Below are 25,925 nucleotides of genomic sequence, written 5' to 3' on the forward strand. Positions count from 1 at the left end.
TTGACTGGGTACCTACGTCGTTTTTCCAATACCCATCAGAATGATTGGGTTGACTTACTTCCCTGGGCAGAGTTCGCTTACAACAACCATGCTGGCGAGTTCTCGGCCAAGTCTCCGTTTTTCATTGTGTTCGGCAGACATCCTGGTGTTCCCCTTCCGATAACCCCTGCATCCGAGGTACCCATGGCCAACGCTTTGTCCTCTGAATTTTCCAAGATTTGGGCCGAGACCAACACGTCACTCAAGAAGTCTGCTGATCGGATGAAGAATTATGCCGACAAGAAGAGATTGGATCCTCCACCCTATCGTGTCAGGGGCAAGGTCTGGCTCTCGTCCCAATTCATCCGGTTGAAACTGCCCTCCTACAAGTTGGGGCCACGCTACATCGGTCCGTGTGAAATTCTGGGACGTATCAACGAAGTCGCCTACAAATTGAGGTTGCCTGCTTCACTCCGGGTCCGGAACTCCTTCCACGTCTCTCTCCTGAAACCTGTGGTGCTGAATCGCTTCAATTCCTTGCCTGATTCCGGTCCTCAGCCAGTGGGTGCCGATGATGTCTTTGAAGTGGAGGACATTATCGCCATGAAGAAGGTTAGAGGTAGGACATTTTTTCTTGTTGACTGGAAGGGCTTTGGTCCTGAGGAGAGATCCTCGGAACCTCGGGAGAATATCAATGCTCCCCGTATCCTCAAGAGATTTCTTGCTAATCTCTGGGGAGGGCGGCTTAGGGGAGGGGGTACTGTCACGCCGTTCCGACATACTCACCCAGCCTCTGCTCCCACGCTGTCTCTGCATACTCACCCGGCCATCACTCCCACGCCGCAGCCCCTCACCGCCCGACAGCCACGGCGGTCACCTCTGACAGGCGTGCGGCGATGGCATCTTTGCATGCAATGCACATGCGCCATAGGCCGTGGCCGCGCCTCCCTTCTGCTTCTTGTGCTCCGGCTGTGCCCTGACCCGGAAGCACCCCCTGACCAATGGCAGACCAGACAGGGGCATATCAGGCCACTTCCCCCTGAGGGAGGCGCCTGATCGTTGTGTTTCCTAGGCCTCGCTTCTTCGTGTGCTCTCTGCAGTCTCACAGTCCCGTTCTCGTGTGCTCCCTGCAGCAGTCTCACAGTCCTGCTATCCATGTCCCCTGCTGTACTACGCAGTCCGATTCCAGTCCTGCCTCCGGTGTTCCTGTCCCATCCTGCTCCAGTCCTTCCGTCCTACTCCAGTCCTGCCTCTGGTGTTCCTGTTCCATCCTGCTCCATTCCTTCCGTCCTACTCCAGTCCTGCCTCCGGTGTTCCTGCTCCATCCGGCTCCAGTCCTCCCGTCCTACTCCAGTCCTGCCTCCGGTGTTCCTGTTCCAATCCTATCTCCTGTGTTCCTGCTCCAACCATCTCTCCATGTTCCAGTCAACAGTCTTACTCCACTCCTGTCTCCTGTGTTCCAGCTCTGTCCTGTCACCTACACTTCAGTCCCACACTCCTACTCCAGTCCATCCTGAGCCGCCCCTCTCGGTACCGGCTACAGTGGTACTCGAACCCCTAGGCCTGCTCCTAACGGTCCCTGTATAGGGGTCGGTTCCTCCAGGCAGCTCGCCCGGGGCCCCTCGGTGCCACGGCCTAGAGGGTCCACTCCTGGAGATTCTGGCTCCAGACCAGCCACACTAACACTCCGTGGTTGGGGCCTGTACTCTTGGGTTGAGTAGAGAATGAAAAGTGTCAAAGAGACGTTTAGGGTTATTGGACAGTGAGGTGATGAGGGTGTTGAAATAGGTTTGTTTTGAGAGGTGAAGGGCAGTGTTGTATGTTCGAAGCATAAACTTATAATGGATGAAATCTTCGGATAGGTTGGATTTTCTCCATAGATGTTCGGCGCACCTGGAGTACCACTGCAGGAAACGTGTTTGCAGGGTGTGCCAGGGTTGTCACCATCTGTGTTGTGGTGTTCTATGTATAGGAGGTGCAAATTCATCCAGGGCACATTGACGTGTTTCATTGTAATGCTTCAATGCAGAATCAGGACATGAGAGGGAGGAGATAGGGGCCAATGAAGACTTCAAGTTCTTCATAAGTTTCTGGGTGTTAGTGGCCTGTATGTTTCTATAGATATGAACAGTGGGGGTGACCTGAGCAGCCTGGCAGTTCTTGATAGAGAATGAAAGAAGGTTGTGGTCAGAGAGCTGGAGAGGGGAGGTAATGCCGATGGGTTGTCCCGCCGGGGCGAACCAGCTGAGGTGTGCATGGCGGATTACCGTCAGGTAATGCCTCCATAGCACCCTCTAAAAGGGGGAGGTGTAATGTACTGTAAGGCATGATTTTGCTGGAACCTTCCAGAGTTTTCCATACTATGAGAAAGCTGCTTGCCACACAGCTGCAGCCCCCCTCCTTTTGTTTCTCCCTCCTTAGCAGCTGTGTGTGTGTGCTGGACTGCCTGCATCTGAAACATGACACCGGCCATTTCCTGTGAAGCTAGGAATGTTAATTAAGCTGAGTGGAGAGCATATCTTTGTCTAAATCCAGGGGCTTGAATTCAGCTATGGGAAGTAATAAAACAAGTCATATCGCAAAAACCATACACCGCAGAGATATAATAATCACATCTCTGCGTAGACAACAAAACCAGCTTTCTAACCTCTATTTTTTATGGTTCTAACCCCTCCAGAAACTGAGATATTGCTCCCGAATGGAGTGTCCTAATTACGGCATGCTTGGTGTTGTCTTATTGGGTTCGATAAACTGAGAAAAATGAGACCATCGGCGTGTTTATATGAGCTTCCCTCGTTAAGATATAGTTATCATAAGTTTTACAGTGAAATTGCAACTTGGAAAAAGGGGGGCTGAACTATAAGATATCCCTCCCTTAAAATTCTTCAGTTTAGCTGGAGTTTTCATGCTGAAAAGACCTGCAGATGTCTGGGGATGTGTGGCTGGCTGCCCATCCCTGACCACATGGTTTGCCTAAAACCAACTAAGCACATGTAAGTGTCAATCTCTGTCTTTTTAATCCCTGTTATTTTATATTTGCCTTGTACATATTTAATGTCTCAACTTTGTAACAACTTTTTATCTATGTAATCACTGCCCTCTTTGGGGAATAAATCGTAAAATTATCAGCCTGTCTTCATGCTCTAAAAAACGAACTTTAGCACCTTTAGATAATCGCTACTAATTTGGGGGTTTGCTATGGACCCTCTTAACTAACTCATTGATTAAGTAAATCGTAGCTAGTGGCAGCGAAATGTGATTTGGGCCCCGGGAACAGCTGGCTGTGATGGAAAGGGATTTGATAAGCTAATTGGGTGGCTGCGGCAAAAGCATTGATAACTCCCTCACTGCAGCATGCCTGGTGGCCAGACCTAATTGAAGCAGCCGGCCGGCGACCAATTATCCCAGGTGTAGTTCCCTGACTGACCTGAGGGTAAAGGGGGGCAACGGAGAGCTGCGAGTTCCAAAGTGGAACTGAGAAAGTGGGATATACATAAATCCCCGCAGTTCTTGGAAGGTTGTTAGCAGTGGTGGGGCACCCAAAAGAACCCCCCTGCGATAAATTGTTAATGCAAGACGAGCTTGCTGTATTTTTGGCACATGGTGCCAGTGGTGGGATAACTAAGATAAACCCCCACTGTGCCTGTGATAGCCGTGTGCCGGCAGTGCGTCGCATCCCTCCGTCCGCTGACATACTGGTGTCAGCGGTGGGATCATGACATATTGGTGGCAGCGGTGGGATCGTCACATATTGGCAAGAATGCAAACCCCTTTTATGTCTGGGCTCACCAACCTGTAGGCACGATGTCCACAAACCAAGAATACTCCTTCGGGGAGAACACAAACGTGACCAAGGGTCTGTATACATTGGTATAAACTCAAAAGTCCTGACATAGGCTTATGGGCACACCAAGTATTATTCATTTGTTTTCCACTTATACCAGATGTACATTTACCCCTTTCTTTCCTTATTATTTTACCCGTAGATGCTTTACAGCCTTCAACACCATCCTGGTACACCATCTCATTAACCTGTGTTTGATCATGAGTGTATATACGGAAGCAATTATTGTCCTCACCACAGGTATTTGCTCCATTGTGTTGGAGACTGAACCACAGTCCATCATTGGGAATGGGGTCTGAGTGAGGAATTTCAGTCCTCCTCCTGGCAACCATATTTCCGAACTCTGAATCATATTCCCACCACCACATTTGTACCTTAGGCCACGTTATACTAAACTGAAACCAGGGATTAGTGGCCCATTCGATTATAGCCAATGAGGCAGATATATCACGGGGCACATCTTTTCCCCAAAACCCAGATTGAGTCCAAGTCTCATTGTGTATGCAGTGTGGGGTTAATACCTTCCATGGCTCCAGAAGTAAGGCTAAGTACAGCATAGTCCTTGCAGATACTGGGCTGTGTGTACAGATTCAACAGTCTTTCGGTTTCTGTCCTTCCATGTCCTTTATGAGAAGAGCATGATGCTGAATAAGTGTGTGGTCCCAGTCAGCATTTAAGCGTTTGTCCTGTGTCTCTGTAGAGTGCAGTAACCCTGTCACTGCCAGCAAGGTGATTAGGAGAACAGTCATTCTGCTGTTGAAAGGACCTTCTTGCAGTGACTGGCATGGATCCAGGTGGGCTTTCCCTCAAGTTTTACTGAGGTGGATGTGGTCAGCTGGACTTGGAAGGGGCCATCAAATCATGGGTCTAGACTCCTTCTCATGTGTCTGCGTATGACCACCCAATCACCTGGATTCAACTGATGCACATCTGCACTCGCATTAGGATCTGGAATGCATGAAAACACATGTTTATGCACCACATTAAGTCTTTTCTGCAAGGCCTGGACATAGGCTGTCCTAGCACCGTGTTACATTTGTAGCACCTGTGGGACGTACAGACCAGTCTTTGGTGCACTACCAAACAGGACTTCAAAAGGAGACAAACCTGTCTTTCTATTTGGAGTGTGTCTGACTGGAAAAAGTGCAAGAGGCAAGCACTCTACCCAGCTCTTTCCGGTGTCTTTTGATTTTCAGTTTAAGTGTCCCATTTAGTCTTTCCACTTTCCCACTACTTTGTGGCCTATATGGTGTATGAAATGCTTGTTGTACCCAGGACCTGCATGGCTTCCCTCATTATTTCTCCCATGAAGTGTGTACCCCTATCAGTTTCTATGGTTTCTGGGACACCATACCTGCATATCAGTTCTTTTATCAGTTTGTCTGCAGTCGTTTTAGCATTTTCACATTTTACCGGATAGGCTTCCGGCCAACAAGAGAAGAGATCTAAACATACTAGGATATTTGCATACACTCCTACCTTGGTAGCTGTATGTCGTCAATCTGCAGTCTCTGAAATGGGTAGAGAGGCCTAGGTGTCACTTTCTTAGGGACTTTTACTGTTTTACCTGAGTTGTGTTGTGCACAGATGAGGCATGATTGTACAAGTTTTGCGGCTGCACAACTGAAACCAGCAGCGATCCAGAAGGCATCTACCATGGCACACGTGACTTTTTGAGGCGTGAGTGGGGCCATGTGATGCTTGTGTGGCGCCCCTGAGGCTCGGTCGCCACAGAGGTACTGCACTTTCTCATAAGGTGTGGTGCCCCACCGTCTGGGTAAGTTGGGAGCTCCTTTCCACACTCCAACACTCGCACCCCACACAACAGGGTAGTTCTGCACAACCACATTGCGGCTCAGTGCTTAGAGAGTAGCAGAGCACCTCTGGTGGTTCCTTGCTTGGAACACTGGATGTGTTGGGAGGTGGATGGAGTTGAGATTCATATAAAAGGTTGGGAAGGTTTAGAATTACAGGTCAGTCCCTTAGGGGTCAGTCCGACAGAGGGTCGGCGGAGTGGGAAGTCACTCGGAGAGGAGTGAGGATCCCTGGAAGAAGGGATGGAGAAAGGAGTGCTGCAGCTGCCTCAGTGACCTGAGCCAGCTGGCACAGGAAAGTAAGGAAGGTGGAAGGACGTAGAACTGTAACCTAAGCATCCATAAGAAAAAGAGTCAAATACGGAACGAAGGAGTAGAGAACAGAGAGGGACGTGGGTTGGAAGAAGAACCCTGCCTATAGGTTCTCAGCGGAAGGCCGGGGCCCGGTCCCCTAGGTTGTATGGACACTTATGGTTCTGCAACAGACACCGGTGGAGTAGTTGGCTGTAAATGCATTACTCCCATCTAAGACTTGAGGCACCACAGCAACACAGATAGAGAGCCGGGAGTGAGGCGTCCCCGAAGCAGGCTACAGCTGTCTGCCGTGCAAGTAGAGTTCTAGGAACATCTCTTAGGAGGCATTCCAGGGTTACTAAGTACTGGAGCGCTTCACACCACAAGGCGCATTGGCGGAGTCGTTCAGGAAGGTACATGTTGGCGGAGTGTTGGAGAGGAGAGCCCTGACTTGCCCGGGAGGTTGGTTGAGTCTTTACCCCGGAGGACACGGCACGGAGGCGGGCACCAGTGTGTACCACGAACTGTGAGTAAAGCTTTGAAACTGCAGCTCTGGTGTCCTCCATTCATTTGTGCACTAACACCTTCAGCACCACTACATCCAGGTACCAGCATCCATACCATCCTGCGCCTCTCCTCATCCATAGCACCTACACTGCCCTGGGACTACAGCTCCACCTGTGGGGAGCTACACCATCTTTGCTGCACCACACCATCAGTCCCAGCGGATTTGCATGCAGCGTCGGCTTAACACCTCCCTTGCCAAACACCACAGGTGGCGTCACGAAATATTCACATAAACTACATAAAAAAACCACCATTGATTTGGGCGCCCAGGGCCACGGACCAGGTCACCGCCGCTGTGACACATCCCCCGGACACCGGCCCGGTACCGAGTGCCCCACAGCCCTGGGAGGGCGACCCACTTGCGCCATGATCGGGAACAGGGACTTCGGTAGGCACAACTTATCCTTATTCTCCCATACTCCATTTGAGTTCAGCTCAGCTCCCAGTCTCCCCCAGTGTACCTTCTCTGTTGGGGAAACCTGTTGCTGGAGGGATTTCAGTGTGGCTGGAATACGCTGACTCCCCGCCACCGTCCACTGCTCCCTAGGCCGCCTTGCTGCTACTTTAGCAGCCTCGTCCGCCCTTCTGTTGCCCTCTACCTCCATGGAGTCACCTTTTGTCTGTGTTTTTACCTTGACAATGCCAACCTGGACTGGTAACATCAATGCCTCTATCAATTGTTTCACCAGCTCTGCATTCCTAATAGGCTTACCGGCTGATGTAAGAAACGCTCTGCTTCTCCAGATAGGGCCATAAGCATGGGCTATTCCTCATGCATAATTCGAATCTGTGTAAATATTAGCGACTTTACCTGCAGCGGCTCTACACGCCTCAGTGAGTGCCTTCAACTCTGCCTCCTGTGCCGACATGTGAGGAGGGAGTGGTTCAGCTCGGATTACCTCATGTGAAGATATTACTGCATATCCAGTGTAGAACCGTCCATCCTGGTGGTATCTGGAACCATCTACAAAAAACTCAAGATCTGCATTAGGAACAGGCTTTTCATGAACTTGTGCAAAACCCACTGTCTCCTGACTCATCAATTCTATGCAGTCATGTTCATGCGTCATGTCAAAGTATTCTTCCTCACTTGCTAATATGGTCACCAATTCCCCCTTTTCTGAATCCACAGGCAGGAGGGTGGCTGATTTCAAAACGTTACATCTTTTGAGGGTGACATACTCAGGTGTCCTCCATTCATTTGTGCGCTAACACCTTCAGCACCGCTACATCTGGGTACCAGCATCCATACCATCCTGCGCCTCTCCTCATCCATAGCACCTACACTGCCCTGGGACTACAGCTCCACTTGTGGGGAGCTACACCATCTTTGCTGCACCACACCATCAGTCCCAGCGGATTTGCATGCAGCGTCGGCTTAACACCTCCCTTGCCGAACACCACAGGTGGCGTCACAAACTATTCACATAAACTACATAAAAAACCACCATTGATTTGGGCGCCCAGGGCCACGGACCGGGTCACCGCCGCTGTGACACATCCCCCGGACACCGGCCTGGTAACAAGTGCCCCACAGCCCTGGGAGGACGACCCACTTGCGCCATGATCGGGAACAGGGACTTCAGTAGGCACAACTTATCCTTATTCTCCCATACTCCATTTGAGTTCAGCTCAGCTCCCAGTCTCCCCCAGTGTACCTTCTCTGTTTGGGCAGCCTGTTGCTGGAGGGATTTCAGTGTGGCTGGAATACGCTGACTCCCCGCCACCGTCCACTGCTCCCTAGGCCGCCTTGCTGCTACTTTAGCAGCCTCGTCTGCCCTTCTGTTGCCCTCTACCTCCACGGAGTCACCTTTTGTCTGTGCTTTTACCTTGACAATGCCAACCTGGACTGGTAACATCAATGCCTCCATCAATTGTTTCACCAGCTCTGCATTCTTAATGGGCTTACCGGCTATGTAAGAAACACTCTGCTTTTCCAGACAGGGCCATAATCATGGGCTATTCCTCATGCATAATTCGAATCTGTGTAAATATTAGCGACTTTACCTGCAGCGGCTCTACACGCCTCAGTGAGTGCCTTCAACTCTGTCTCCTGTGCCGACATGTGAGGAGGGAGTGGTTCAGCTCGGATTACCTCATGTGAGGATACTACTGCATATCCAGTGTAGAACCGTCCATCCTGGTGGTATCTGGAACCATCTACAAAAAACTCAAGATCTGCATTAGGAACAGGCTTTTCATGAACTTGTGCAAAACCCACTGTCTCCTGACTCATCAATTTTATGCAGTCATGTTCATGCATCATGTCAAAGTATTCTTCCTCACTTGCTAATATGGTCACCAATTCCCCCTTTTCTGAATCCACAGGCAGGAGGGTTGCTGAATTCAAAACGTTACATCTTTTGAGGGTGACATACTCAGGGATTAGTAGAGCACATTCGAGTTGGAACTGTCTGGCCATAGACAGATGTTTTGGTTGAACTTGTACGAGTATGGAATGGATGTCATGTGGGGAATAAATTGTCAAAGGAAACATCATTGTGATCTCACATGCCTTTCCTAGTAGTAGTGCAGCTGCTCCTACCGCACGGACAGTGCAGTGGTACAGAGAAAAATGCACCCGCTAAATCAATGTCTGTGAAACATTTTGGCATCACTGGGATCTGTGACAGTATTGTGTGTGGGTTTAGGGACAATTGAGGTCACACTCTCTGTAACATCATTAATAGCCCTTAAGTCATGAACCATTCTATGAGTGTCAGGGGAACCCTTTGGTCCTTTTTCCTTAATGGGATACAAAGGGGTGTTGCAGGGGAAAGATCTTTGCACCAGAACCCCTGCCTTAACATACTCTTTAATATCCCTGCTCAGAGCCATTGATTTGGCTAGGCCCAAGGGGTATTGCTTTAACAAGGGGTATTGCTTTAAACAAGGAGGAGTGTTTCCTCTTTTTTTTTTCCTAATTTAATCATGACAGTAAATTTATTAGGGGTATTGTCACTAACAATAAGTTTTGTAAGCACCACAATTCCAGCACCTCACTGTTGGTCCCTTGGTCCCTTATTACGTCTCCACTGTTTTCCTTGTGCTCCAGCATACATGACAGGTTGTCTTATTGTCCTTGTTTGCTCAACTACTTTAGCTACCTTAAGGAGGTCTTTTGGAACTACATATCTCTATTCAGGTCTGGCTGTCTGTACTGTGTCTCATAAGTCTTTGTTCATACCGTCAATGAATGTATTCACCAGTATTCTAACATCAAGTGGGTTTATGTAAATGTACCCCATGTCTGCCCATTTCAGCTGTAACCGTCCAAAGTACATCTCTACACTCTCTCCTTTTTGCTGTGTCACGTTAGTCAGGAGTACGGACTGCTCTGATTGTTCCACTGTAGCCCACTGTTTTAGTGATTCACAGTACGTCTCCCCAGACCGTGCAGATTTATTATCCATGCCCCAAGCCTGATTCTTTGCCACATCTGTGTGTGTCTTAATTATATGTCCTAGTGCGTCACCTGCCTTTAAACTCACCACCCCCTCTAGGTCTGCCCAGGTACACTTATATGTCTCCAGTATTTCTTTCATGTGTCTGTAAAACGGGAATGGTTGATTTTCAGGGTCAGGCAGCTGCTCCAGCAAAGCTAGCTGGTCAGAGGGGCTCCAGGGATTATACACCTGCATCTTTCTTATTCTAGTCGCCCTTCTAGATCCTGATGTGGTTGGTCGTCTGTTGTCTACTGTCAGCTTACTCCCCAAAGGTCAATGTCCTCACTACCCACTAACCACACTATTATGTCAGCTTCTTATGTCACTACATGTGATCTTGTCCAGATAGGATTTAGTGTAATTTGCTTAGGTCGGTAGCACAGGTCACACAAGTAGCTATTCAGTCTGGGTTTGTCTGAGTCTGACCACAGTGTTTACAAGTCCATCTGTTTTGTCTGAGTATCTGGTTAAACTTTGTCAATCAAAACATTCATAATACACCTTCCATACTGCTGCACATTCTCAAACATCGTTTATTCACTTGCTATTTTCCTCCCTTGTCTGTGCCTTTTTGTACATCCAAACATTCACACTCTGGTATTTTTGCCTTTTTCAATATTGGTCCCACTTGTTTTACTGCTTCCTTTCTTCTCTGTCTTTTACAATTTGCATAGCTGTCTTGGATCCCATTGGGGGCACCGACTGTACACAGAAAAAGTTGTCCATGGCTTCAACCTTTTTCTCCCGACAGCTCACCTTTATTTTGAAATGCCCCTCTAGTGTGCCTAACCTTATCTACGGGCGGCCACACGTAGCAAGTCAGAGCGAGCCTGCCAAGGTGTAGTGGGAAGGCTCCTTGCCTCTCACCCGGTAGACCTACAGGATGTAACGAGAAGGCTCTCTTCCTCTCACCCGTTAGATCAGCTGGCTAGAATAGGAATAGGCCTTTTTCCCTCCAGCCCAGCTCCATGGAACGTGGGAAGGCTGCTTCAACTTAGATAGCTCATCTTTCTTCTGAAATGCCCTTCAGTGTGCCTGGACCTTTGTCTTACAGGCCACACATAGCAAGTCAGAGTGAGCCTGCCAAGGTGTTTCCAGAGGGCTCCTTGCCCTCGCCTCTCACCCACAAAAAAACCCGCTGACTAAAGTAAGAAGGCCCAGGTGTGATAGGCCTCTAACCTACTTTATCAGCCATACAGTCGGCTACCTCCTTTGTTGATCCACAATTTACCATACAAATTAATCACACAACTAGAAGCAGGTTCAAACACATTAATGACCAAAGAATCACTTACAATTTCTCATTCCACTTAATTAAGTACTGTTGCTTTAAAATGCACACATCTCCTAGGGAGCATCACATCAAGGACAGAAAACACAGAGAATCTTGAGCGCAGCTCCTTGAATCCTCCTATTAGTCACTCAGCAGAGATAAGATGAGAGGAGAAGAGAGCCGCGCAGCCCTTTCATTCCCCCATCAGAATTTTAGAAAAGTAGTGTCAGTGTCCTTCACAGTAACAGAATACAGTAGTTCTTTAGACTTAATCAAAATCAATTTCTACAAAACCCTCAAAATCACGGGATTTTACTGTAAGAGCAGGTAACTGTATGATGTGTGCAACCGAGACTTGCCCTTTTCTGGCCAAATGCATCCAGGAAACTTTACAATTTAATGCCACATATAACACGAGCTATATCATTACTCAATTCATTCAGTCTCAGATGTAGATTGAAATATCTATAACGCATCTGTCTGGGATCTCCCACAAAAACTAGAAAGGTAACAATCTCTTGACACAAAATGATGTGTGATGATTCATTCATACGTGCTCATTCAGGGATTTTTTTTTTCCTTTCACTTTTCAGTGGTCATTTGATTTTAAAAAGAGAAGATAACAAAAATCCCTTATTTCAATCACTCCGCTCTCATCTCATTCAGAGGTTCTCATAGACATACATACAAGGATTCACACAGCGTGCCTATTTTGCATTTTGGATTTGACATCTTAACCTACAGTAGTGTCCACTGACACTCTGAGAACACCAAAGCCAACTTCTTAAACAACAAGAATCAACAAAACCAAACCAACCAAAAAACCACAGCCCTATACAAAATACAGCCTCATATGATTTATTGCCAATCCAAAATAAACACTGGAAGGAGTCTATCCCAGGCTCTGTGCTACACAGTACACCAGTACACAACCAGTTAGAATATTAGTATATATAATTCAGGCCGATATCACTGACTACCTTGCCTGGCTCAAGATGTAGACTGCCCAACCATGACTCAGTTTGTCGCTGCAAGTAGTTGGCCAGTACGTCCGCCGTGTGTCTGTTGTCGCCCAAAGACATAATCTTTAAAACAGCCTGCTGCTGCTTACCACTAGCTGTTCGATAGTGGGACACCTCATGTGCAACACTGTCAGCTGCGGATGGAGTGCTCGTACGACTGTGCTCTGTCGACGAACTTTCGCTTCTGGACGAGGAGGAGGGTCAAACGCCTACAGCCAACTGTTTCCTATACCGTGGGCTAGGCAGCACTGTTCCACCACCGCTGTCCCCTGTGGACCCTGCATCCACAACATTAACCCAGTGCACAGAGATGGACACGTAACGGCCCTGGCCATGCCTACTGGACCATGCATCTGTTGTGAGGTGCACCTTTCCACTCACTGATTGTTTGAGTGCATGGACAATGCGGTCTTTCACATGCAGGTGGAGTGCAGGGATGGCTTTTTGAGAAAAGTGCCGACTGGGTAGGTCATAGCGTGGGACAGCATAGGCCATGAGCTCTCGGAAAGCTTCACTTTCAACCAAACGGAAGGGCATCATCTCTAATGAGATCAGTTTGGCAATGTAGGCGTTCAAAGCCAGTGTACGTGGATGAGAGGATGAGTACTTTCTTGTCCTACTCAGAGTGTCTGCTAGGGTGAGCTGGACTTGAGAGCTGCATATGAGGGAACTAGCAGTGGACCGGACGGACTGAGAAGGGGTTGGTGATGGTGATAGTGTTGGTGGTGATGGCCTAGATTCAGTGTTTCGTTGCAAAACCATTGTGATTCCCTGACTGCTTTGGCCTTATGACGACACCTGAACATTTATTGCTGGTGGTGTGCTTACCGGTGGCGGTGGTCTTACAGTGGGGGAAGCGATGGAGCGTTGCTGGCTACCTTCAGTCAGAGCAGGTGCACATGTGATACCTGAGGTTTTGTAGTCAGTCCACGCTTGCAAGTGCATGGTGGTTAAATGTCTATGGCTAGTTTCACACTAGCGTTTATGAGCGCAGCGACGGCCTGCGCACGGCCGCCGCTAAGCCCCGCCCCCTGCCGCGCCTCTGCCGGTAGCTCCGCCCACCGGCGCATGATGCTGCATGCGCCCTGCGTCCCCTATCTTTATCACTGGGGGCGCAGGCCGTGCGCAGTATGCGTTTGGCGGCGCATGCGTCCTTTTGACGGTGCACCGACCTGCGCCAAACGCAACCTGCTGCGCTCATAAACGCTAGTGTGAAACTAGCCTAAGCATGCAACTGGTATTCAATTTTCTGAGATTTTTCCCTTGGCTAAAGGTCCTTCCGCACTTCTTACAGACAACCTTTGCCTCATCAGTAGGATTTTGGACAAAGAAGTGCCACACTGCACTCTTCCTAATATGGTATAAATTTTCAGGGCTTGCACGCTGTGCTAATTTGACCGTGTGGCCAAGCTGTCCTGCACCTCTTTTGGTTTTTGTTCCACGTTTTTGGACAGCTACAGGCCTGCCAGATAACCGCTGCTGTGATGTCGATGCCTGCTGCTGATCCTTCTCATCTGAGCTATTGTCAGCGGCACCCTCTTCCCCCAATGGATGCCGATCCAGGTCAACAACTGGGTCATCCATCACCTCCTCTTCAATTTCATCTTCACCTTCCTCTGTGTCACCCTGTAAGGTGGTATAGTATGCGGGAAGGGGCACCTGAGTTTCATCATGGTCAGATTCTGGCTCAGTAGACTGCAAGGGCAATGTAGTGCTGTGGGTCAATGTACCAGCAGAATCATCTAGCAGTGGCTGTGCATCAGTGCACTCCATGTCAGATTCATCTTGGACTGGGGAATTCAGGATTTGACTGGATAACCCAGGCATGGTATGTGAAAAGAGCTCCATGGAGTAATCTGAAGTGTGGGCTGCCGCATCCTTCCCTTGTGGTGGGGGTGAAGGACACAAGGAAAGGTGTTTTTCCTGACCAGAACCCTGCACTGACGACTCAGTGCTTGCAGGTTTTGAAAGTTCAGAAGAGGAGGCAATAGAGCTGGTGGCTGTTTCCGCAATGTAAGCCAAAACCTGTTCCTGATGCTCCGGCTTTAAAAGCGGTTTTCCTACTCCCAGAAAAGGGAACCTTACAGGCCTTCTTGTGCCAGATGATGACGCAGGCTCAACACCTCCTGCCTTAGCTGCTATTGTGCTTTTGGCATAACCAGCAGATGCACCACCACCACCATCGGTACCTGATGCCCCCCGCCCACGTTCACGGCCTCTTCCACCATACTTCCTCATGTTTGTGAAAATGTAACAAAAATACCAGCAGATATATGGTACTGTATGAAGAGCGTACAGCTGTATAAGGTGTAGGTGAATATTTAATTCTCCGTATATATTTCCTTAATTACAGATGCTCTCCCAGTATGTATTTGACCATAATCCAACTAGCAGATATACGGTACTGTATCAGAAGCGGACAGCTCTATATGGTGTATGTATGGAAAAAAAAATCTCTGTCTATTTTTTTACTGAGTCACACCCAGATAGCATGTATTTGTCCATGATACCAGTCGGTCATGGTAGCACAGTAACACTGCTACTCACACTGGCGCCTGCCGTTATGCCTCAAGGACAGACACTTTGGTGAAGGATTTTTTCACTAATCACCCATATGAATTGAATGTGAAGGGATTCTTAATCGTGTTATATGTGGACCTCTGTTTATGCAGATAAAATCTTGAGAAAGGCTGAATAGCCGAAACGTCGATATTTTTTTGTCTGTATTATCTTGGTTCAACGATACATGTTTTTCTGGAAGAATAAATATTAGATTCATGCAATACTGTGTGCCGAGGTTTTTTCTATAATATGTTCTAATTTTTCCTCTGAGCACCAGACTGGAGCAGTGAGCACCCCGTCACCTTCTAATATGTATTTACGGACTCAACACACACGCGATGTCTCTGTATAGATTGGACCATAATCCAAACAGCAGATATACGATACTGTTTGAGAAGCAGACAGCTGTATATGGTGTACGTATGGAAAATTTTAAATCTCTGTCTTTTTTTTACGGAGTCAAACACAGATAGCATGTATTTGTCCGTGATACCAGCCGGTACATGGTAGTGTGAGGAGCGTACAGCTCTATACGGTGTATGTATGGAAAGTTGAAAATCTCCGTCTATCTTTTTAAGGAGTCACACACAGATAGCATGTCTTTGTCTGTGATACCAGCCGGTACACGGTAGTGTGTGAGGAGCGTACAGCTCTATACGGTGTATGAATGGAAAATTGAAAATCTCCGTCTATCTTTTTAAGGAGTCACACACAGATAGCATGTATTTGTCCGTGATACCAGCCGGTACACGGTAGTGTGTGAGGAGCGTACAGCTCTATACGGTGTATGTATGGAAATTTTTAAATATCCATCTAATTTTTTCCGGAGTCACACAAACACACTGTCTCTGTACAGATTTGACCGTATTCAAACAGCAGATATACAATACTGTTTGACAAGCGGACAGCTCTATGCGGTGTATGTATGGAAAATTTTAAATCTCCGTCTATTTTTTTACGGAGTCACACACACACACGCTGTCTCTGTATAGATTTGACCATCATCAAACAGCAGATATACGATACTGTTTGACAAGCGGACAGCTCTATATGGTGTATGTATGGAAAATTTTAAATCTCCATCTTTTTTTTCATGGAGTCACACACACACGTTGTCTCTGTATAGAGTTGACCATCATCAAACAGCAAATATACGATACTGTTTGGCAAGCGGAAAGTTCTATACGGTGTATGGAAAACTTGAAATGTCCGTATATGTATTTACGGAGTCTCACACACACACACACACTGTCTTTGTATAGATTTGACCGCTATACAAACAACAGATATACGATACTGTTTGAGAAGCAGACAGCTCTATATGGTGTATGTATGGAAAATTTAAAATCTCCGTCTATTTATTTACAGAGTCACACACAGATGGCATGTATATGTCCGTGATACCAGTCGGTGTACAGTAGTGTGTGAGGAGTGTACACCTCTATACGGTGTGTGAAAAAATGAACGCTCTGTAACTGTGCAAAAAATCAGAATAAAAGGTTTTTTGCTTTTAAAAAAGCAGTCTGCACAGCAGTGTGCACACAGCAATGCAGCTATCAGGTAACCTTATAAGTCAGCCGAATAACCACCAGTGCTATTGCACACACAAAAATCCTCCCCTGTCACTGCACACTAACTGTACAGTTGAAATCGCTATCAGAAGAAGCATATTTTTTTTTCTTTGTTGCCTAACGCTCTCCCCATTGAGAATCAGCGGCAGCAACCTCTCCCTATGCTAAGATCGGCAGAAGTAAAATGGCGGTCGGCGGTCAGGGCTTTTATAGCCCTGAGGGTAGGGCAGCACGGTGGCTCAGTGGTTAGCGCTGCGCTGGGGTCCTGGGTTCGAATCCTACCAAGGACAACATCTGCAAGGAGTTTGTATGTTCTCCCCGTGTTTGCGTGGGTTTCCTCCGGGCACTCCTGTTTCCTCCCACACTCCAAAAACATACTGATAGGGAATTTAGATTGTGAGCCCCATCGGGGACAGTGATGAAAATGTGTGCAAACTGTGAAGCGCTGCGGAATATGTTAGCGCTATATAAAAATAAAGATTATTATTATAGCCACTGTGATGCCACACAAAGCAAGCCAATCACACCAATGCCCTTCTCTAAGATGGTGGTGGCCGCTGCCGATGTCATCGCGTTGCCCACAGTGTGCGTCCTTGATGATTGGCTGAGAAAAGGCCCTGGAAGCATTATGGGAAACGCGACTTTGGCGCGCGGTTCGGCGACCTCATGGCCGACCTCACACTATGGTCGGGTTTCGATCGGCGAAACCCGACTTTAGCGAAAGTCGGCAACTTTTGAATTTGACCGACCCGTTTCGCTCAACTCTAGTGTCTTCATTTAGATCCTCAATGAATGTCACACTGTTACTCACCGTGCCTCTGTCTGTTTTGGGATCTAGGATTCTGCATCCCTTGCAGTTTTCACTATATCTAACAATTAGAGTTGAGCGACTTTTGTTTTTTTAGGGTCGAGTTTTGTTTCGTGAAACCCGACTTTTCCAAAAGTCGGGTCGAGCAAGATCGTCCGATTATAGGGAAAAGTCGGGGTCGTCCCGAAACACGAAACCCAATGTAAGTCAATGGGGAATAAAAGTCGGCAGTGAGAGGAAGACAGGAAACACACCTACAGTGCCCATTTGAATGCCAAAAGCATCAATTCTTCTTACTTAAGCTTGTCAACCTTAATTAACTTCATAATACAAGTTACGCACTGAAAAATGGGGGTTATTTGGCTAAAGTTGTGGGGGGGGGCTGGCTCCAGGTTTTCATGTGCCCTGGGCGAAAGAGCGCCCCTTTAACACATGCCACAACTCATCATGCTCCGATACGGCAGAGAAATAGCGGTATAGTACAATGAAAAATACTTCACTTTTTACATCTCATGACGAGGCCCATCTATTTCTCCATACAGAATCATTGGTCCCATATAATTTTTGAAACAGTATATGATGAGCTCCACATAATGCTACAGTATATGTTGGTCCCCATGGATGAAGCTCCACTGTCTTATGGGCCCAAATAATACTCCAAACATAATGGGCCCCATTTCTAATGCTCTAGTGTATAATGGGCCCTGTAAATGCTGCTCCAGTGTCTGATGTCCACCTTTGGAATGTTCCAGTGTATGGTGGGCCTCATCTATCATTCTCCAGAGTATAGTGCTCCCCAAAAATTGCTGTCCCAACATTGAAAACAATCAAATAAGTCTCCTCGCTAGGGAATCCCTGTACTTGTCTGGACTCCTCGTCGTCCCCATGTTCCATCTCACTGCACAGTATTTCAACTTTGCAAGTGCTGTGATCCTGAGCAAGCAGGGAGGGGACACTCGTTGGCGACGGCACTGGCACAGGGCCCCTGATAGTACGGTGGTGTGTCTGATGGCGGGTGGGCCGAACCTGCACTTTCATCTGCAGCTTCCTCTTTGTCACCGTGTAAGATGGAACTGTATATGGGAAGGGTAACCTGAGTTTCATCAGGGTCAGATTCAGGCCGTGTAGCATGCGAGGGGAATGTAGTGGTCTGGGTCAATGTACCAGCAGATTCATCGAGCAGTGGCTGGGCATCAGTGCACTTGTGTCGCCCCCAGGAGTACGGTCGCCACAGTGGCATTACCTTCCTCCTAGGGAGTGTGATGTCATGCTTGGGAGCAACGAAGGATCTCTCTAGCAGGTTAACTGATTGGGCGGCGTTATTCCCACGAGTCATGACCCTCCAAACAGCGTTCATGAAGGCAAAGTGTTTGTTTTACGTGGGCAGTATGGTTGCAAAGCTGAACCTTAAAGGAATGTCCAGAAGGGTACCACCAGGAGTGGAGCCTACGGTTAAATTCGACTCCACCTGGGAAACCTCAACCATGCCAGCTACAGAACAGATGCACACATTGCAAGCTTAATTCCGTTAACGAACGAGACTCCGTCATGCCCCGCGGTCCGAGTCCGGCTTACTAGAGGGACACGTGAGGCTCTGCCACATGAGATTGGCCAATAACTGGTGTGTCATGCCCTTACATGTCCGTGGCTGCATGTGCGCTACACTGAAAAGGCCAGCGTTTGTCGCTTACAGGTGCAGATAACCCGCTGAACAACGTTAGTGATGGGGATCACTGATTACAATTATTACCCGCTAACAATGATTTCCCAGTAAGTGCAGGTCAACCGCAGTTCCGGAATTAGGCCTAACCGTCATTCCTGAAAAAATGAAAAACTTACGTGTGCAAACCACAGGTGCTGTAGCTTGCTTAACAGCTCGCCAGCCGTTCTCACGCCCAGTATGGATTACACGTGATTGCACAAAGGTGAGAAAGGGTACCGTATCCCCAGATAACATGTATGGATAGTGTACACATTCAAAATATATGTCTATACATCAGGAGGCAGGCTCAGACGGTGTTAGGCCCAGTATGGATTGCACAAAGGTTAGAAAGGGTACCGTATCCCCAGATAACATGTATGGATAGCGTACACATTCAAAATATATGTCTATACATCAGGAGGCAGGCTCAGATGGTGTTAGGCCCAGTATGGATTGCACATGATTGCACAAAGGTTAGAAAGGGTACCGTATCCCCGGATAACATGTATGGATAGCGTACACATTCAAAATATATGTCTATACATCAGGAGGCAGGCTCAGACGGTGTTAGGCCCAGTATGGATTGCACATGATTGCACAAAGGTTAGAAAGGGTACCGTATCCCCAGATAACATGTATGGATAGCGTACACATTCAAAATATATGTCTATACATCAGGAGGCAGGCTCAGACGGTGTTAGGCCCAGTACGGATTGCACAAAGGTTAGAAAGGGTACCGTATCCCCGGATAACATGTATGGATAGCATAGTGTACACATTCAAAATATATGTGTGACGGACTCAGCTCCTGCTGAGCCCATTTTTTGAGTGGACCCTCTGGGTCGTGGCACCCACCCACCGAGGGCGAGCTGACCTTGTGAGAATCCACCCCCTATACAGGGAGTGTCAGGGGCAAGACCAAGGGGGTGAGCCACCACGACTGCTGGGACCAGACGGCCGGCTCAGGGGACACTAGACGAGTGTCTGAAGACAAGGACGAGCAGGAAGCAAGACGAGACTAGACGTAGGTGCAAGGTATCTTCATTAGAATAACACAAGATCACATACAGAGAAAACAAGCAAAACGTGCAAGGTGCGCGCGTGGGCACGCCAAGGTCCATAACATGGTACGTGCCAGATGGCACGCCTAGGCACAGGTAATGGCATGATGGCATCGGACTCCTGGCAAACCGACAGGGTCCAGGGATCAGGCTGCGGACGTCAGCTCCGGACATCAGGCCGTAGTCATCTGGTTCCGGACCTCTGGCAACGGTCGGCAGGTTCCGGGCATCCGGCAGGCAAACCAGGGTTCAGGCAAGGAGGCACGACAGATATCCAAGCAGGGTGCGTGTTTAGGGAACACGCCAAGGTCCAAGGCTAGGTGCGTGTGTAGGGGACACGCCAGGGTCCAAGGCTAGGTGCGTGTGTAGGGGACACACCAGGGTTCAAGACTAGGTGCAAGGCAAGGTGCGTGTGTAGGGGACACGCCAGGGTTCAAAGCGAGGTGCGTGTGTAGGGGACACGCCAAGGTTCGCAAACGAGACAGGGTGCGTGTGTAGCCACGCCAAAGCATAGAATAAGACAGAGTGCGTGTAGAGACACGCCAAGGCACAAGGTACAAGACAGTGCGTGTAGAGACACGCCAAGGTACAAGACAGAGTGCGTGTAGAGACACGCCAAGGTACAAGACAGAGTGCGTGTAGAGACACGCCAAGGTACAAGACAGAGTGCGTGTAGAGACACGCCAAGGTACAAGACAGAGTGCGTGTAGAGACACGCCAAGGCACAAGACAGGGTGCGTGTAGAGACACGCCAGGGTTCAGAGCAGGGCTGCGTGCTAGGAGCTACGCAGGGACGCACACCTCACTGGCCAATGCACACGGCTGTAACGCCAGCACGAGGCACGACTAAGGCACAGGAGACGGCCAAGGGGAACCCACGCCGGGGTTCAATGCAAGGACAAGGCAGGGAACAAGGCAAGGAATACAGGCAGAAACAGAGCCAGGTCAGAGAGAGGACAGAGTCTAGCAGCGGAGCGTAGGCAGAAGCCCAGAGCCGGGCCAAGGAAAGACCTTGGGACTAGACAAAGAAACGAGGACTAAGGAGAGGAGAAATGGTGCGTGTGCCAGGGAGCACTACAGAGCACCATAGGAGAGAGCGAGGCAGAGCAAGCAAAGACTGAGACCATAGGGAGGAACACAAAGCAAGGAATAGCAAGGCAGAGAACACAGGGAGGACTACAAGTCAAAGCATAGCAAAAGCAAGACATGGCAAAACAGGCGAGGCAGAGAACAAAGGAAGGACTACAAGTCAAAGCATAGCTAAGGCGAGACATAGCAAAACAGACTAAGACAAAGAACAGCAGAAGGACTACAAGGCAAAGCAAGGCAAAGACAAACATGGCACGAGAGACAACACAAGACATGGCACAAGACAAGAGGCGGAATACGAGCACGGAGCGTGTGCAGAGACGCACTACAGAGCAAAGTGCAAGGGCACAGAATAGAGGGAGCAACCCCACAGACCCAGAGCCTTGCAGGGAAGCAACACAATAATCAGGCCCTGAGCATAGGAAGAGGCGGCCTGATATAGGGCATAGCACCTCCTCCTCAGGTCAGGACCAGGGGAGAACTTCCGGGATTCTAGACATGACGAGATGATAGCAGAACCAGACAGTGCAGGATCTTAGGAAACGTCACATGATCAGGGTTTCAGACATGACGAGATGATCACCGAACCAACCAGTGCAGGATCCTAGGAAGAACACATGATCCGGGATTCTAGACATGACGAGATGATTGCAGAACCAGACAGTGCAGGATCTTAAGAAACATCACATGATCAAGGACTCCAGACATGACGAGAAGATCACAGAAGGCAGAGCAGAAACGCAGGGATCCTGCAGCTCAGACATGAGGTGAGTCTGCACACAGCTCTAGCGAACATGCAGGACACCAGACAAAACATGCGCATGCACATCGCTCCAGGAGTTCTTGAGACAAACAGACATGGCAGACATGGCGGACGTGACAATATGTTTATACATCAGGAGGCAGGCTCAGACGGTGTTAGGCCCAGTATGGATTGCACATGATTGCACAAAGGTTAGAAAGGGTACCGTATCCCCGGATAACATGTATGGATAGCGTACACATTCAAAATATATGTCTATACATCAGGAGGCAGGCTCAGACGGTGTTAGGCCCAGTATGGATTGCACATGATTGCACAAAGGTTAGAAAGGGTACCGTATCCCCGGATAACATGTATGGGTAGCGTACACATTCAAAATATATGTCTATACATCAGGAGGCAGGCTCAGACGGTGTTAGGCATAGTATGGATTGCACGTGATTGCACAAAGGTTAGAAAGGGTACCGTATCCCCGGATAACATGTATGGATAGCGTACACATTCAAAATATATGTCTATACATCAGGAGGCAGGCTCAGACGGTGTTAGGCCCAGTATGGATTGCACATGATTGCACAAAGGTTATAAAGGGTACCGTATCCCCAGATAACATGTATGGATAGCGTACACATTCAAAATATATGTCTATACATCAGGAGGCAGGCTCAGACGGTGTTAGGCCCAGTATGGATTGCACATGATTGCACAAAGGTTAGAAAGGGTACCGTATCCCTGGATAACATGTATGGATAGCGTACACATTCAAAATATATGTCTATACATCAGGAGGCAGGCTCAGACGGTCTTAGGCCCAGTATGGATTGCACGTGATTGCACAAAGGTTAGAAAGGGTACCGTATCCCCGGATAACATGTATGGATAGCATAGTGTACACATTCAAAATATATGTCTATACATCAGGAGGCAGGTTCAAACGGTGTCAGGCACAGTATGGATTTGACGGCCCAGACTACACAGCGGAGGAGCAGGGAGAGGTAAAGATTGCAAATGCTGGGGCCCTGCCCAAGCAAGGGGGGCCCACTCGTGGGCGTCGGTACTGGCACTGGGCCCCTCATAGTACGGCGGTGTGTCTGACGGCGGGTGTGCACCACCACCGTCAGAGACACTTGATTGCACTATGAGGGACCCTGTGCCAGTGCCCGCGCCCAAGAGTCAGCCTACCCACCTGTCCAGAGCAACGGCACTCGCATGGTGTCGTGCGCTAGGTGGTGACCCCGGCCATGGGGGGGGGAGGCAGCACAGTTAGGGAGTTTTAGAAAGTGGCATATGTTGATGTTGGACATTCAGCTGATGCAAAAGGTGGAATAGGTCAAGTCCCAGGAAGAGGTGGACCAAAGCAAGCCATTTTTCTGTCACCCTATGTGTCATCAGGGGAAGGTGGGACAAAATCCTTGGAAACCCATGCGTGGTTCATTTTAATGAAGGTTAGATCATCCACATTTTGGGTTGACAGATGGGTCCTTTTTTCTGTCAGGATTGATCCAGCTGCACTGAAGACTCTTTCCGATAGCACACTTGCAGCTGGGCAAGCGAGCTCCTGTAAGGCATATTGTGCCAATTCAGGCCAGGTGTCCAGTTTAGCGGCCCAATAGTCAAAGGGGAATGACCTGTGTGGTAGAACATCGATATGGGAGGAAAAGTAGTTTGTAACAATAGTTGACAACTGCTGTCTCCTGTCACTTTCCATCGATGCAGTTTTACCAGTTGTGTGAGCGGTACTTGAAAAATCAGTCCACAACATTGTCATGAAACCCGTCTCCAACGCCACTTCTGCTGTGTGCACCACGAACACCTCTGCCAAGCTGCCCCCGGCCCGTACGGCTCGTGTGAGAACCATCACCGCTGCTGTGTGCTGGGAATGCCTCAAGCAACCGATTTACCAGAGTTGCTTGTTTATTAGCCAATATTAGGTCAAGGTTCTCCTGTGGCATGATGTTTTGTAATTTGCCTTTATAGCATGGATCCAGGATGCTGGCCAACCAGTAGTCGTCATCGTTCATCATTTTGGCAATGCGGGGGTCCCTTTTTAGGATCTGCAAGGCATAATCTGACATGTGGGCCAATGTTCCCGGTGTCAATGATGCACTGCGAGTGCTGGTTGGAGGAGCACTTTCTGGCAAATCCACATCCCTCCAGTCACGCACAAACCCTGTACCAGACCTTGCCACGCCAACATTTTCACTTGCCCCACGAGATGCATCCTCCTCCCCTAAGTAATCATCCCCATCATCCTCCTCCTCCTCTTCTTCCTCCACCTCGTCCAGGAGAGGTCCCTGAGCAGACAATGGCTGAATGTCATCAAGGATTCCCTCCTCCTCTTCCTCCTCATCAACATTGGCTGCAGAAGCCTGCTCCTTAAGGTGCGTCAAAGTTTGCATGAGCAGATGCATAAGTGGGATGCTCATGCTTAGGATGGCGTCGTCTGCGCTTACCAGCCGTGTGCATTCCTCAAAACACTGAAGGACTTTACAGAGGTCTTTCAGCTTCGACCACTGCACACCTGTCAACTCCATGTCTGCTCTCAAAGTGCCTGGCCGTGTATCCTCCCACAAATGCATTATGGCCTGCCTCTGCTCGCACAGCCGCTCCACCATGTGCAGGGTGGAGTTCCACCTTGTTGCAATGTCGATAATGAGGCGGTGGTTGGGAAGGTGGAGCAATCGCTGCAGCTTCTGCATACGAACGGAGTGTACAGGCGACCGGCGGATGTGCGCGCACAGTCTTCGCACCTTCTGGAGCAGGGCTGTTAACTCCGGATAATTTTTGAGGAAGCACTGCACCACCAGGTTCAAGGTGTGAGCCAAGCAAGGTATATGGCTGAGTTTTGAAAGGGCTATGGCTGCCACAAAATTACGGCCGTTATCACTAACTACCTTGCCTGCCTCAAGATGTACACTGCCCAGCCATGACTCAGTTTGTCGCTTCAAGTACTCGGCCAGCACCTCGGCGGTGTGTCTGTCGCCCAAACACATCATCTGCAACACAGCCTGTTGACGCTTTCCACTAGCTGCTCAATAGGGGGACACCTCGTGTGCAACAGTGGCAGCTGCAGATGGAGTGCTCGTACGACTGCGCTCTGTGGACGAGCTTTCGCTTCTGGAGGAGGAGGAGGAGGAGGAGGGTCGAACGCCTACAGCCAACTGTTTCCTATACCGTGGGCTAGGCAGCACTGTCCCACCACCGCTGTCCCCTGTGGACCCTGCATCCACCACATTAACCCAGTGCGCAGTGATGGACACGTAATGGCCCTGGCCATGCCGACTGGACCATGCATCAGTTGTGAGGTGCACCTTTCCGCTCACTGACTGCTTGAGTGCATGGACAATGCGGTCTTTCACATGATGGTGGAGGGCTGGGATGACTTTGCGAGAGAAGAAGTGGCGACTGGGTAGGTCATAGCGTGGTACTGCATAGGCCATGAGTTCGCGGAAAGCTGCGCTTTCCACCAACCGAAAGGGCATCATCTCAAACGAGATTAGTTTGGCAATGTGGGCGTTCAAACCCAGTGTACGCGGATGAGAGACTGAGTACTTTCTTGACCTACTCATGTGTCTGGGAGGGTGAGCTGGACTTGAGAGCTGCATATGGTGGAAGTAGCGGTGGACAGGGCGGACTGAGAGAGGGTTGATGATAGTGATGGAGTTGTTGTTCTTTCTGATGGCCTAGAATCAGTCTTTCGTTGATATAACAGTGGGATTCCCTGACTGCTGTGGGGTTGCAACGACACCTCTACATTTGCTGCTGTGCTAACCGGTGGGCTTACAGTGGGGGAAACAATGTAGCGTTGCTGACTACCTTCGTTGTGATCAGTTGCACATGTGGCACTTGAGGTTTGGTGTTGTGTCCACGCTTGCAAGTGCATGGTGGTTAAATGTCTAAGCATGCAACTGGTATTCAAATTTTTCAGATTTTTCCCTCGGCTAAAGGTCTTTGCGCACTTCTTACAGATAACCTTGGCCTGATCATGAGGATTTTGTTCAAAAAAGTGCCACACTGCACTCTTCCTACTTTGGCAGACATTTTGCGGCCTAGCACGCTGTGATTTTTTGACCCTCTGGACAAGCTGTCCAGCAACTCTTTTGATTTTTGGAACCTGTCTTTGGAGTGCT

The 25,925-nt window shown here is 48.8% G+C and overlaps 1 protein-coding gene across 1 annotated transcript in view; it reads left to right on the plus strand.

Moving 5' to 3' along the window:
• LOC141066014 (P-selectin-like) overlaps window positions 1-25,925 on the plus strand; it is a 927,434-nt gene that overhangs the window by 533,756 nt on the left and 367,753 nt on the right. The window lies entirely within an intron of this gene.

The sequence above is a fragment of the Dendrobates tinctorius genome, unplaced genomic scaffold (genome assembly GCF_039654945.1).
Source record: "Dendrobates tinctorius isolate UK_male_01 unplaced genomic scaffold, ASM3965494v1 ptg000012l, whole genome shotgun sequence".
NCBI lineage: Eukaryota > Metazoa > Chordata > Amphibia > Anura > Dendrobatidae > Dendrobates > Dendrobates tinctorius.